A 14331-nucleotide genomic window follows, 5' to 3' on the forward strand; every position below is an offset into this window, starting at 1 on the left:
TTTAATGTGACCTGGCAAAAATGTGTGACGTCGTCAAGTAGCATTTCCACATCACTGCCACATCTACAAATCTGAAGGGGACAAAAAACAACTACAAATATTCAATAGAAGGACTACTGATTATTTAAAAATTTTCAAAATACATAGTAAGATTTTGAATTATTTAGAAATTTATGGGATATTCACAAGTAACTATGTCTTTTTTTTTTGTTTTATTAAATTATTATAATACTCATGAAAAATCTGGTATATCTGCATGTATTTATATTGGATTTTAAAAACATCGATATCACATTTTTTTGTTTTACTATATATTTAAAAACATTTCGTGTAAATTCATAGGTTATTCGGATCTTTTTCAAAATTTTGGTAAAATTCATATGTATTATACCATTTTTTTAACCTAATGAAAACTCATATACAACTGAATATTTAGAAAATTCGGTAAATTTGGTTAGGGATGACATTGATATGTTGTTTTTTTAATTGCTTAGTTTTTTTGTTTTTTAGTGACGATAAGAGGAAGAGACGGTAGCATCATATCGAGATTGAACGACAAACCTGTTAGGGATGTTGCAGAGAGCTCTAATAAAGACGTCAGAGATTATGGGTACCGTCATTTGCGCACTAGGATTATTAGAGTAACTCCCACACGTTCTCACTGTAGGAGGATCAAAGACTTTTTCCGACCATGTACTCTCTGACGTAGATGAGGTAGAGTTGGTCGCTCTAAAGATGGCGATAAGGAAGCAATGGCTTATGTGATTGATTATGTTGAGTTAGAGAAGCATGCAGAAGAGCCTAATCAGTCTAATATGTGTGACTATTATGATGGTCCGACAAATTAGGGGCTCTCTATAGGAGCCTCTGACCTACATTGCTAAATGGTGTAGTGGTATAATCAGAAAAGATCTTGGGAGCATGGTGAATGCTTACGCTTAGTCCATCGTCTTTCCCAAAGTCACAATTTCATTGGTTAAATGCCCCCATTTCAGATTGAACACCTTTTCCCATATATGTCGCCCGTGACCCGGGAGTCCCCGTCCATAACGCACAATCGTGCATAGAAAGTGTATCAGGTCAACGAATATGACATTATGGATCATGGGATTTAACTATGCTCTCTAAGTTTCAGGGAATCAACCACCCATTTTCGAAGTGGTTACGATATCCTAAAGAGACTGAGATACATGCCCAGGGGATTATAAATACCTCGATATCATTACAAATTTACCTAACTAACAACAAAAGAAAATACGCATATACAATAGTTTTTCACCTCGCGTGAGCTAACTCTCAATACCACAACAACCCTAAAACCTCTGATGGCCCTTATCCATTAGGGGTTGTTACACGTGTGTACTTTTAGTGAGTACTATTGGCACCTACCGTGGGGCTCCGGTAAAACTGACCAGGGCCATCATCACAACATTCAACCGGAGTATTGTCTTTGCGATCATGCTTCATCATGGTGAACAAAAAGACAACACGATGACAAGTTAGGAATCTGACGGTGAGGAAAGTGTCAGAGCCGAGATGTGTGTTGCCATGGACGACCTTCATCACCATAACCAAATCTTGGAGGATAACGCTCTTCATATCCAATAATGCCATTAAGAATCATATATGGTGGATGAACTTGAGGTATTAGATCCCCAACCCTTATCAGACAAGATATGGGAGGCGCCCGTCTTAGAGAACTTTAAACTGACATCGTATGCTAAGTTTGATGGACGCAGCGACCCGTATGAGTATGTGTACTCCATCAACACTCAGATGGTCATCATTGGGGCACACAAATACTTAAAGTGCAAGCACTTGACCAGAACGTTTAGGGACGCAACCCTGAGATGGTGTATGGGCCTCTATAGGCTCTCTATCACAAGCTTTCAAGACCTAGTAAGGAAGTTAGTCCATTAATTCATTTCAAGTAGACACCGAAAGTTGACTGCTACCATTCTATTCATCACACATATCAACCTCAGAGAAGGACACTTCAACGAATCAATGTAGTTCACCCAAACTAGGAAATTTTTTGAATGAGCAATTCAGAAGCGGCTCAAGGCGGGACACTTCAATGAATCCCTCACCTAAAGACCAACATTGTCTTTAATTGAAGTACTGACATGAGCAAAATGTTATATCAAGGTCAAGGAGAGTAATCCTGATAAGAAGGCTCATGACACAAAAAAGTGCACTCCCAACACAGACAACTCACGAAGGAACTAGTACATGTCGCCCATGAGAGACAAAGCGGCGTTCAAACAAAGTGGAAAGTCCGCCAAAATTTTCACTCCTCTAAATGCCTATCGAGAGCATGTATGGCGATAGGTCTTACATATCCATAATATCCCCCAACTGTTATCTCCTAAGACGGATGTCAAGGGACCTGATCCTCACAGTTAGTGCAAGTTCCATAAGGTTAAAAGATATCAAACGAAAAATTGTTACCAACTTAAAAATGAGATAAAGCGCCTTATCCAAGAAGGTCATATGAAGAAATATATCAAGGACAACACCGCTAGAGGCCAGTGCGAACCCATATCTAAGAAGCGAGACTCATCAAACATTCCAGGATCCAGGAAGGGTAATGAACCAACTAAAGGAGGTAAGAACAAATTCATTTTCCATGCCCTTAACACCATCGCGAGAGGATTTATTGAGTGTAGGATTTTCGGTCCCGCCTGCAAGGAACAAGCTTTACAGGTCCTAATCATTGATGGCTCGCCCATTGATTTAGAGGCAGGCGAGCCAAAAGCTCTATAGGCCAATATTACCTTTTCTAAGAAGGATGCCACTGACATTCACAACGATGAACCCATGGTTATCGTCGTTCGATGTGACGATTGGGATATCAAAATAGTATTGATTGACTAGGGGAGCTATGTGGACATCCTCTTTTGAGATGCATTTGAGAGGATCCGCCTGAATGTGGATGACCTAAAAACCTTATAGGGATCTTTAGTGGATTTCTCGGGTGAGTCGGTAAAGGCGAAGGACTACATAACATTGACGACTACCTTTGGAGCATGGGAAAACGTCAGGCAGGTCAAAGTAAGATATCTAGTCATTGATCATATGATGGTCTGTATTTAACCAGTTATGGGATGCTCTATATACCTTAGATCTATGCATGAAGTACCCTCTCTCAAATGGGAGGGTCAGTGTTATCCAAGGGAACCAGGAGATCGCCAAAAAATGCTATGTGGAAAGCTTGAAGTTAAAAAGGGTCAGAGCAGTAGGCGTGAACACCGTGAATATGAAAGTAGTGATAAAGCCACCCGAGAATGTTTCCACTAAGGAAGGCATAACCAATCCAAACGAAGAGAACATGAAGTCTGCAGATGGGGAGAGATGACTGTTAGGGCGAGAGGACTTATTATTTTAGTTTGTTTAATGTTTATTTTGTTTAGGCGAGTTATATTCTTGGCCATGTTTATATGGATAATGACGTGTCTGTGTGGGGGCATTGTTTTCACGTGTTGTTAAACTAGCACTTGATTTTTAATGAGTTCCTCACATTATTTATATAAGTTATAAATTGTCACTAGTTTACTTGCAAAATATCAAGGAGCAAAGGAATACGGTCGAGATTGCCTCTTAAGGTTATTAAACATGTTAGATCCATGTGTGGGAGTCCTATCCACCTTTTGAGGCTATTAAACATGTTAAATCCATATGTGTGAGCCCTTGTTGCCTTTTAAGGCTCTTAAACATGTTAGATTCATATATGGAAATCCTTGACGCCTTTTAAAGCTATTAAACATGATGAATCCCTATACGGGAGTCCTTGTCACCTCTTAAGGCTATTGAACATGATGGATCCCTATGCGGGCGTCCTTATCGCATCTTAAGGCTATTGAAAATGTTGGATCCCTGTGCGGGAGCCCTTGGTGGCTCTTAAGACTATTAAACATGTTGGATACCTATTTGGGAGTCTTTGTCGCCTTTTAAGGCTATTAAACATGTTGGATTCTTATGTGGGAATCTTTGTCACCTTCAAGGATTTTGAACGTGATGGATCCTTATTTAGGAATCCTCACCTTAAAAGTTGAGACATATATTAATCCCTACGCGAAACCCATATCACCCTGGAGCAAGATGAGAGGTCATGGACAATAAACCTTAATCATGGACGAGGAAACTCCCCGATGAGTCGTGGCAGAAGAACAAGAATAAATACGAAGAAGTCCTTAAGGGTGATCATCATCAAGAAATAAAATCATTTGAAGAAACACTGAGTATTATTTCAACTATTCTCTAGTGTATAAACTGAGTTACATTGTGTGTAATCCATTTGTTACGAAGCACTATTGTAAACACAATCAATTTTATTAACAGCTGTTTATTTCCTTGAGAGACTGACTTTAGTCAAAATTCTTAAGAAGTCATTAATAATTAGTCTTTGAGTTGTAATTGCTTGAGAGACTGAGGTATAGTCAGAATTCTCAAGAAGTCTTAGACAATTGATCTATGAGTTGTAATAATCAGTTTAATTATTGGATTAAGTCCTTATTAAGAAGACAAAATCACTCAGGTGGGTGGACTGGACGTAACTTCATTAACAGCGAACTAGAATAAAAATATTTGTGTTCTTATTTTTATCATTATCTTTGTTGTGTGTGACATTGGGTTGCAAAAGTTTTTAAATCCAGAAATCCAATTCAAACTTGCTTTTCTCGTGTTTCTTGCACTTTTAAATTACACACATTTGAGAAAAATATTATATTATATGCAGTGAAAAAATACGAGACTTTAATTTAACTAATATTATGTATATAACACAAGTAGTCGTAAATTTTCATCAATAATATAAGACTATAATATCCTCCATACAAGTCTCCATGAAATAATATTATATTAACTAAATAACATTTGATTCTCATTTTATAAAATTGACATGTAAATTCTCCCACTTAATAGAGAATAATAGTTGAACTAAGATTAAAAGTTTTGAAAAATAGTTAAACAAATATTCAATTATTTTATATATCACACAATGATCATGTCAAACAATGTCCGTTAGGGTATGTCCATCACTTACATAATACAAAGAGAATTGGATTTCAATTTAATAAAAATTATTGAAAATAAATTATTGGATATTATAAAGTATTACATATTTTTAAAATAATTTCTTATTTCTCAAATAATAGTTTCAACAAAATTAAATAAAAAATATAACTATATACAAATATTATGTCACAAAACATTAAAAAAAATCTAACAACCATAATCTACATATTCTTAATCACAAGTACATTGAATATGAATATATTATATTAATAATAGTGTACCGATAGGCTATAACTATTATCAATATAAAATTTACTATAATTAAAATAAATTTAATTGTTTTACTAAACAAAATTTATACAATTATGCAAATTAATAAAAATTATATTTTATTCAAAATAAAAAAAAAAAATATATATATATATATATATATATATATATATATATATATATATATATATATATATATATTATATCCACGATAAGTGAGATTATGATTATATAAATTAAGAATTATTGCATAACTATAAAAATAAAACTCTAAAAATAATAAGATTTCAAATATACTCATAAGATTAATTTTTTATTTACATATTATTTGAGCATATAAAAAGAAATCAATTTATAAAAATAAATATGCAAAATTACACGAGTGATCATTTAAGTTATTTTATTGTAATAAATTGGTCTTTTAAGTTTTTTTTTGTTACAAGATGGTCCTTTAAGTTATCAAATGTATGTACCGTTAACCTTTTTATAAAAATTATGTTCCAAAAATGAATATGTGGCATTAACGTGAGTGAGGTGTGAGTAACGATGATGGCTTGGAATTTTATATTTTTTTTTTATGTTTAACTAATCACTAAAAAACATCTTTCTTATCCGTTTAATGAAAAATTCATATCAAATCCCTTCACTACGCCAAATAAGGGAAAAGAGGGCGCTTATTTTGGCCTATAACAGCGCTTTTAAGCGCCCTCTAATCTGGCGCTGGCATAGGTAAAGACAGCGCTTTGTTTTCCTGGAGAAAGCGTTGTCTAAAGTGGTCACATTATAGTGCGCTTTAAGACAAAAGCGCCCTCTGGAGTGGTCCATAAAGGGACACCTTAGAGGGCGCTTTCTGGAAAAAGCGCCCTCTAAAGTTGTCAATGTAAAGTGTTTAGAGGGCGCTTTCAGGAAAAAGCGCCCTCTAAAATTGTCAATGTAAAGTGTTTAGAGGGCGCTTTCAGGAAAAAGCGCCCTCTAAAGTTGTCAATGTAAAGTGTTTAGAGGGCGCTTTCAGGAAAAAGCGCCCTCTAAAGTTGTCAATGTAAAGTGTTTAGAGGGCGCTTTCTGGACAAAGCGCCCTCTAAAGTGTTAGTTATTTTAAAAAAATTTGTTTGAAAAACAGTGGATATATATTTAATTGGTAACCTGTTCGCATGCTGCAAAAGTGTAGAATTCATATTGATTTCATCCTTTAATCCAATGTTATACACCATTAATCCATTGATATATACAACATGAATCCATTTATATACAACATTAATCCTCCATATATACAACATTAATATATGATTCTTTGATCAACAATATACAACAACATATTCTCAAAGTACTACAATTAAGAGAATAAAACATAGCAACCAACACCCAGTGACCACTGTATCCAAAAGTTGTCTAGTAGTTCTAACCAATACTAAACAAAAACGCCCATCCACCCATGGTGGCAAACATGTTCTGTATATCCAAAAGCTGTCTAGTAGTTCTATCGCACATCCATACAAAATAAGGCTCAACCAAAACAACAGATGGCAGCATAAGTAGTCCCCTGCAAAAAGAACACGTCCAAATGCAAATAACACAGAACTGTCAAAAGGCGATTGGGCAACAAATAGTAAACAATGGCATAAAGTTAAATGACATAGCTAATATTACCTGAATTCCTGCATGGCTGTTAAGGTAAAAATCAAATTCCCTAGGGTGACAAATGCTGGTGTCTACCACGGTTCCTTTGACAATTTAGAACAACAAAATCAGCAAAAAGTGATAAATTCAAATGATAATATATACCAGCTGCATTGAGAAATATATTGAAAAAACCTGGCATAATATTTCCACTTCTATCGGTCTCTTTGGGGTTGACAGGAAAGAGACGGGTGTGATGTCTCTTTTGGACCACTACAAAAGTAACTTTAGGTAGATACCCATCCTCTATTGAGACACAAGCCTGATGAAAAAAAATTAAAAATTAAACGCAGAGAATTTAGTGGTGTATTTTATGAACGACAAAGTAACAAGAAATCAACTTTGAGAAGTCCTAAATTCTGCCTACAATACAGAGCTGCAAAGTTGATGCAACAAAAAACATATAACAATATATGGTAAGTACCTGTATCTCCGACCATATTTTTTCTTTGCCAACCTTCAAGTCCGGACTTCTCCAATTATCACATGTAATCGGAATATGTTGTCGAACAAGGAAACCAATGTAACTTGCCAACATTGAACCCTTATCTTTTGAAGATAGAATTGATATATGTTTAGATGGACATGTTCCATTGTCGTAGAGGGATACTTTCAAATATCCAGCATCATCATCTACGCGAATGAGGCTTGACGACAATAGAGCATCTCCATCTAAACAAATATCCAGCATCATCATTTTACCTGTAAAAAAGAAAACAATTAAAATCAGATGACAAATGTAAAAACAATTAAAATCATAAAAGTCATTTTACCTGTAATAAAGAAAACAATTAAAATCATTTGACCTGTACCTTTTTCACTAAGTTCTCTTTCTTTTCTTGGTTGGAATATGTTCTATGTAACACCCCGATAAAAATATGATAATTATTTAATTTAAGTTTAATAGTATATTTATTAATTTAATTAAATAATTGGAATATTATTATTGGATTATTATTATTGGAATAATAAAGTTGGAAATTTTATGAATAACCGAGGGTAGAAGAGAGAAATCCAATTTAAGAATTTTGTTATTATAAGAAGGAAGTGGAAAGGCTAGAGAGAGTTTTCTATCGGTACGTGAAAACAGAGAACACGTAACATTTGGGAGAAAAGAGAAGAAACTGAGAAAGGGAGAAGAAGAGGCTAGGGCTCAGAGGAGAATTCACGATTGTGGAAGGTCAAAGAAGGATTTGCCGGATTAACTCAGGTAAGGGGGGTTTATCGTCGTTTAATGGGTATTATGGATTAACATGTAATGGGTAGTAATAAGCCATTGAATCGACTCTAATTAGGTTTTGATGAATACCTTTGAATTGTGATGAATAAATTACGTTAAAACTGTGAATGAATCTATATTTGGATGAGTCGTAATTTTCTGGACGTGTAGCTTTTTACGGAATCGAAATCGGAGGTCCGGAAGTCCTCCAACGGTGAAAAATGCGGGTAATTCTGCATTCTGTTCGTTGTTAGCGCAGGAACAGCTTTCTGTCTTGCGTTAACCGGTTAACCCAGGGCGTTAACCGGTTAACACTGTTATGATAATTAAAAAAATTAATTTCTGTCTTGCGTTAACGGGTTAACCCAGGGCGTTAACAGGTTAACGCTGTTGAAATACTGTTAGAATTGCATTCTGTCTTGCGTTAACGGGTTAACCCAGGGCGTTAACAGGTTAACGCTGTTGAAATACTGTTAGAATTGCATTCTGTCTTGCGTTAACAGGTTAACCCAGGGCGTTAACCGGTTAACACTGTTGAAAAATTGTTAAATTTGTATTCTGTCTTGCGTTAACAGGTTAACCCAGGGCGTTAACCGGTTAACACTGTTGAAAAACTGAAAAATTGTATTTTGTCTTGCGTTAACGGGTTAACCCAGGGCGTTAACGGGTTAACGCTGTTGGAAAAGTGAAAAATTGATATTTAAATATTGTGGACATATTTGATGATTGGCCTATATTGGTGTAGGATATAGTAGGGATCATTTCCCGTTGTTTTGAGCAGTATAGGTATTAGTAGAGTGTGCTAATACTGTGATTTATTATTTGGCATGACATGATATGCTTTTGTGATAAATATGCTGATTGATGTATGATGGTATGCATAATGCTGTGAATATATCTATTATGTATGCAATTGTGGATGGACTGTTTACGGCTTAGAGTGTGAGCATATGTCCATTGTGGATTGTTGTTGATGGTTGCATGCTAGGTGATTTAGCGTGCATAGTATGGCCTTTATGGTGGTAGCTAATTCCCACGGTGAGGAATTAGTGAGTGAGTTATTGTGGATTGTTGTTGATGTTTGCATGCTAGGTGATTTAGCGTGCATAGCATAGCCCTTGGGGTGGTAGCTAATTCCCATGGTGAGGAATTAGTGAGTGAGTCACTAGGTCTCAAATGAGTGGGACTAGTGAGCTTGGTAGCCGTATCTGGATTTGATCGGTGAGGTTGAACTATGTGTTCACGAATAGTCGGTACCGCATGCATGGAGTCTCATTGCATAATGTATGTATGGCGTATAATATGAATGGATGTATTCCAATATTATACGTGTGTTTTGTGTTGGGTTGAGTATGATTATGATTTTGAGTTGATGTTGCCGTTGCTGAATGTGTGATCTGATTTGGGTGATGAAATGTGTTAATTTACTTAGCATTACATGATATTTTATAATGCTTATTATATCGATTGAGGAACTCACCCTTACAACTATGTTTCAGGTAACGAGCAGTGATTGAGTAGAAGCTAGTGCTTGGAGTCTAGTGTAGTTCATTAGTGGGTCATGCTCTGGTAGATGTAACATCGGGACGGGATGTTTTACTTTGTTTCATTTTGGTTGTTGAACAACTTTACATGTAATGTGTTACATGGTTTGCATGATTGATTAGATCTCTATCCGCTGCGAATTATGCAATGTTTTATTTTGATTAATAATTGAGCATGACAAGTTATTATGGTGAATGGTGTGAAGTGTCAAGTGTGACACCCTTAAATTGCATATCTACTCTGATTTATATTTGTTGAATTAATTAATTATTGGGGTATTTTAGAAGGGTGTTACATTAGTGGTATCAGAGCATAGTCGGTCGAGTCGAGTCGTAATTATTCTGTTTCCCTGTACGTGATAGGTGTTGTGTAACCCTATCAGTACTTATTGTTTTAGCTTGTTGGGTTCTCAGAATAGAGATGGCTGGAAGAGGTAGAGACGATGCTGCGATTGCTGAGGCTCTGGGTATGCTAGCTGGAGTACTTGGAGGGAATCCGAATGTTGTGGGACTGGGAGCTGCTCGTCAACTGAGTGAGTTCCAGAAGAACAATCCTCCAATGTTCAAGGGAGCATACGATCCAGATGGTGCTCAGAAGTGGTTGAAGGAGATCGAGAGGATCTTCCGAGTGACTGAGTGTGCCGATAACCAGAAGGTCAGGTTCGGTACGCACATGCTGTCAGAGGAAGCAGATGATTGGTGGGTTGCTGCCCGCACTGAGTTGGAAGCTGCTGGGAGTGTTGAGATCACTTGGGCGGTGTTCAGAGAGAGATTCCTGAGGAAGTACTTTCCAGAGGATGTCAGAGGAAAGAAAGAGATAGAGTTCTTAGAATTGAAGCAGGGCAACCGATCTGTTACTGAGTATGCTGCTAAGTTCACAAAGCTGTCGAAGTATTACACTCCCTATGATGAGGTAGTAGCAGACGGGGCAGAGCTGTTTATGCTGTTAGCGACTTTAGAGGCTAAAGATAAACTGGTGATTTGCGATCTGGCCGTGGTGTGTGATTTTCCTGATGTGTTTCCTGAAGAAGTGAATGAAGTACCGCCAGAGCGTGAAGTTGAGTTCTCGATTGATTTGGTACCTGGTACTAGGCCGATATCGATGGCTCCGTACCGTATGTCTGCTGTTGAGTTAACTGAATTGAAGAGTCAGCTGGAAGATCTGTTGGATAAGAAATTTATTCGTCTGAGTGTGTCACCGTGGGGCGCACCAGTGTTATTGGTTAAGAAGAAAGAAGGTACTATGAAGTTGTGTGTGGACTACAGGCAACTGAATAAAGTGACGATCAAGAATCGGTATCCTTTGCCGAGGATTGATGATTTGATGGATCAGTTGGTTGGTGCGAGTGTGTTCAGCAAAATAGATTTGAGATCGGGGTATCATCAGATACGTGTGAAAACGGAGGATATTCAGAAGACTGCTTTCAGAACAAGGTATGGACATTACGAGTATTCTGTAATGCCTTTTGGTGCGACTAATGCGCCTGGGGTATTTATGGAGTATATGAATAGGATTTTCCATCCGTACCTAGACAAGTTTGTTGTGGTGTTTATTGACGATATTTTGGTGTATTCGAAATCTGAAGAAGAGCATGCTGAACATTTGAGAGTGGTTTTAGAAGTTCTACGAGAAAAGAAGTTATTTACTAAACTGTCTAAGTGTGAATTTTGGTTAGAAGAGGTTAGTTTTCTTGGTCATGTGGTTTCAAGAGGTGGTGTTGTTGTTGATCCTTCTAAGATAGAAGCGGTATCTAAGTGGGAAGCTCCGAAGTCAGTTTCTGAGATAAGGAGTTTTCTTGGACTTGCAGGTTATTATAGGAAATTCATTGAGGGATTTTCTAAGTTGGCGTTACCGTTAACGAGTGGTATTCTGGATGAGATTAGAGAGGGTCAGAAATCCGATGTGCTTTTGGTTGATAAGTGACTCTAGTGAATCAAGATCAAGGTGGTGAATTCAGAGTTGATGAGAATGGTGTTTTGAAATTTGGTAATCGGGTGTGTATTCCGGATGTTACCGAACTTAAGAAGAGTATTCTTGAGGAAGGACATCGTAGTGGCCTGAGTATTCATCCTGGGGCTACGAAGATGTATCATGATTTGAAAAAGTTATTTTGGTGGCCGGGAATGAAAAGAGAAATTGCGAGTTTTGTTTATTCTTGTTTGACTTGTCAGAAGTCAAAGATTGAGCATCAGAAGCCGTCTGGGCTAATGCAACCGTTGGCTATTCCAGAGTGGAAGTGGGATAGTATCAGTATGGATTTTGTTTCTGGTTTACCGAGGACAATTAAGAATTTTGAAGCTATTTGGGTGATTGTTGACAGACTGACAAAATCGGCTTATTTCATTCCGATCAAAATGGATTATCCGTTAGAGAGATTAGCTGAGTTGTATATTGAGAAAATTGTAAGTTTGCATGGTATTCCGTCGAGTATTGTTTCGAACAGAGATCCTAGATTTACATCGAAGTTCTGGGAAGGTTTGCAGAGGGCTTTGGGAACTAAGCTGAGATTGAGTTCTGCATATCATCTGCAGACTGATGGTCAGACTGAGAGGACAATTCAGTCACTGGAGGATCTTTTGAGGGCTTGTGTTTTGGAAAAGGGAGGTGCTTGGGATTGTTATTTACCTTTGATTGAGTTTACCTACAACAATAGTTTTCATTCGAGCATTGGTATGGCACCGTTTGAAGCTTTGTATGGTAGGAGATGTCGGACACCTTTATGTTGGTATGAGTCCGGTGAGAGTGCTGTGGTTGGACCGGAGATTGTTCAACAAACTACGGAAAAGATTAAGATGATTCAGGAGAAGATGAGGATTGCTCAGAGTCGTCAGAAGAGTTATCACGACAAGAGGAGGAAGTCACTTGAGTTTCAAGAGGGAGATCATGTGTTTCTTCGTGTTACTCCGATAACTGGGGTTGGTCGAGCTTTGTAGTCGAAGAAGTTGACACCTCGATTTATTGGTCCTTGTCAGATTTTGGAGAGGATAGGGGAGGTAGCCTATCGTATCGCTTTACCGCCGTCACTTGCGAATTTGCATGAGGTTTTCATGTGTCTCAGTTGAGGAGGTACATTCCTGATCCGTCGCATGTGGTCCAAGTAGATGATGTACAGGTGAGAGATAACCTGACTGTTGAAACATCACCTATGAGGATCGAGGATCGAGAGTTGAAGCAGTTGCGGGGTAAAGAGATTGCTTTGGTAAAGGTAGCTTGGGGAGGACCAGCAGGTGGCAATGTGACTTGGGAACTTGAGAGTCAGATGAAGGAGTCTTATCCAGAGTTATTCGCTTGAGGTATGTTTTCGAGGACGAAAACTCTTTTAGTGGGGGAGAGTTGTAACACCCCGATAAAAATATGATAATTATTTAATTTAAGTTTAATAGTATATTTATTAATTTAATTAAATAATTGGAATATTATTATTGGATTATTATTATTGGAATAATAAAGTTGGAAATTTTATGAATAACCGAGGGTAGAAGAGAGAAATCCAATTTAAGAATTTTGTTATTATAAGAAGGAAGTGGAAAGGCTAGAGAGAGTTTTCTATCGGTACGTGAAAACAGAGAACACGTAACATTTGGGAGAAAAGAGAAGAAACTGAGAAAGGGAGAAGAAGAGGCTAGGGCTCAGAGGAGAATTCACGATTGTGGAAGGTCAAAGAAGGATTTGCCGGATTAACTCAGGTAAGGGGGGTTTATCGTCGTTTAATGGGTATTATGGATTAACATGTAATGGGTAGTAATAAGCCATTGAATCGACTCTAATTAGGTTTTGATGAATACCTTTGAATTGTGATGAATAAATTACGTTAAAACTGTGAATGAATCTATATTTGGATGAGTCGTAATTTTCTGGACGTGTAGCTTTTTACGGAATCGAAATCGGAGGTCCGGAAGTCCTCCAACGGTGAAAAATGCGGGTAATTCTGCATTCTGTTCGTTGTTAGCGCAGGAACAGCTTTCTGTCTTGCGTTAACCGGTTAACCCAGGGCGTTAACCGGTTAACACTGTTATGATAATTAAAAAAATTAATTTCTGTCTTGCGTTAACGGGTTAACCCAGGGCGTTAACAGGTTAACGCTGTTGAAATACTGTTAGAATTGCATTCTGTCTTGCGTTAACGGGTTAACCCAGGGCGTTAACAGGTTAACGCTGTTGAAATACTGTTAGAATTGCATTCTGTCTTGCGTTAACAGGTTAACCCAGGGCGTTAACCGGTTAACACTGTTGAAAAATTGTTAAATTTGTATTCTGTCTTGCGTTAACAGGTTAACCCAGGGCGTTAACCGGTTAACACTGTTGAAAAACTGAAAAATTGTATTTTGTCTTGCGTTAACGGGTTAACCCAGGGCGTTAACGGGTTAACGCTGTTGGAAAAGTGAAAAATTGATATTTAAATATTGTGGACATATTTGATGATTGGCCTATATTGGTGTAGGATATAGTAGGGATCATTTCCCGTTGTTTTGAGCAGTATAGGTATTAGTAGAGTGTGCTAATACTGTGATTTATTATTTGGCATGACATGATATGCTTTTGTGATAAATATGCTGATTGATGTATGATGGTATGCATAATGCTGTGAATATATCTATTATGTAT

The sequence above is a fragment of the Lathyrus oleraceus genome, chromosome 1, assembly GCF_024323335.1.
Source record: "Lathyrus oleraceus cultivar Zhongwan6 chromosome 1, CAAS_Psat_ZW6_1.0, whole genome shotgun sequence".
NCBI lineage: Eukaryota > Viridiplantae > Streptophyta > Magnoliopsida > Fabales > Fabaceae > Lathyrus > Lathyrus oleraceus.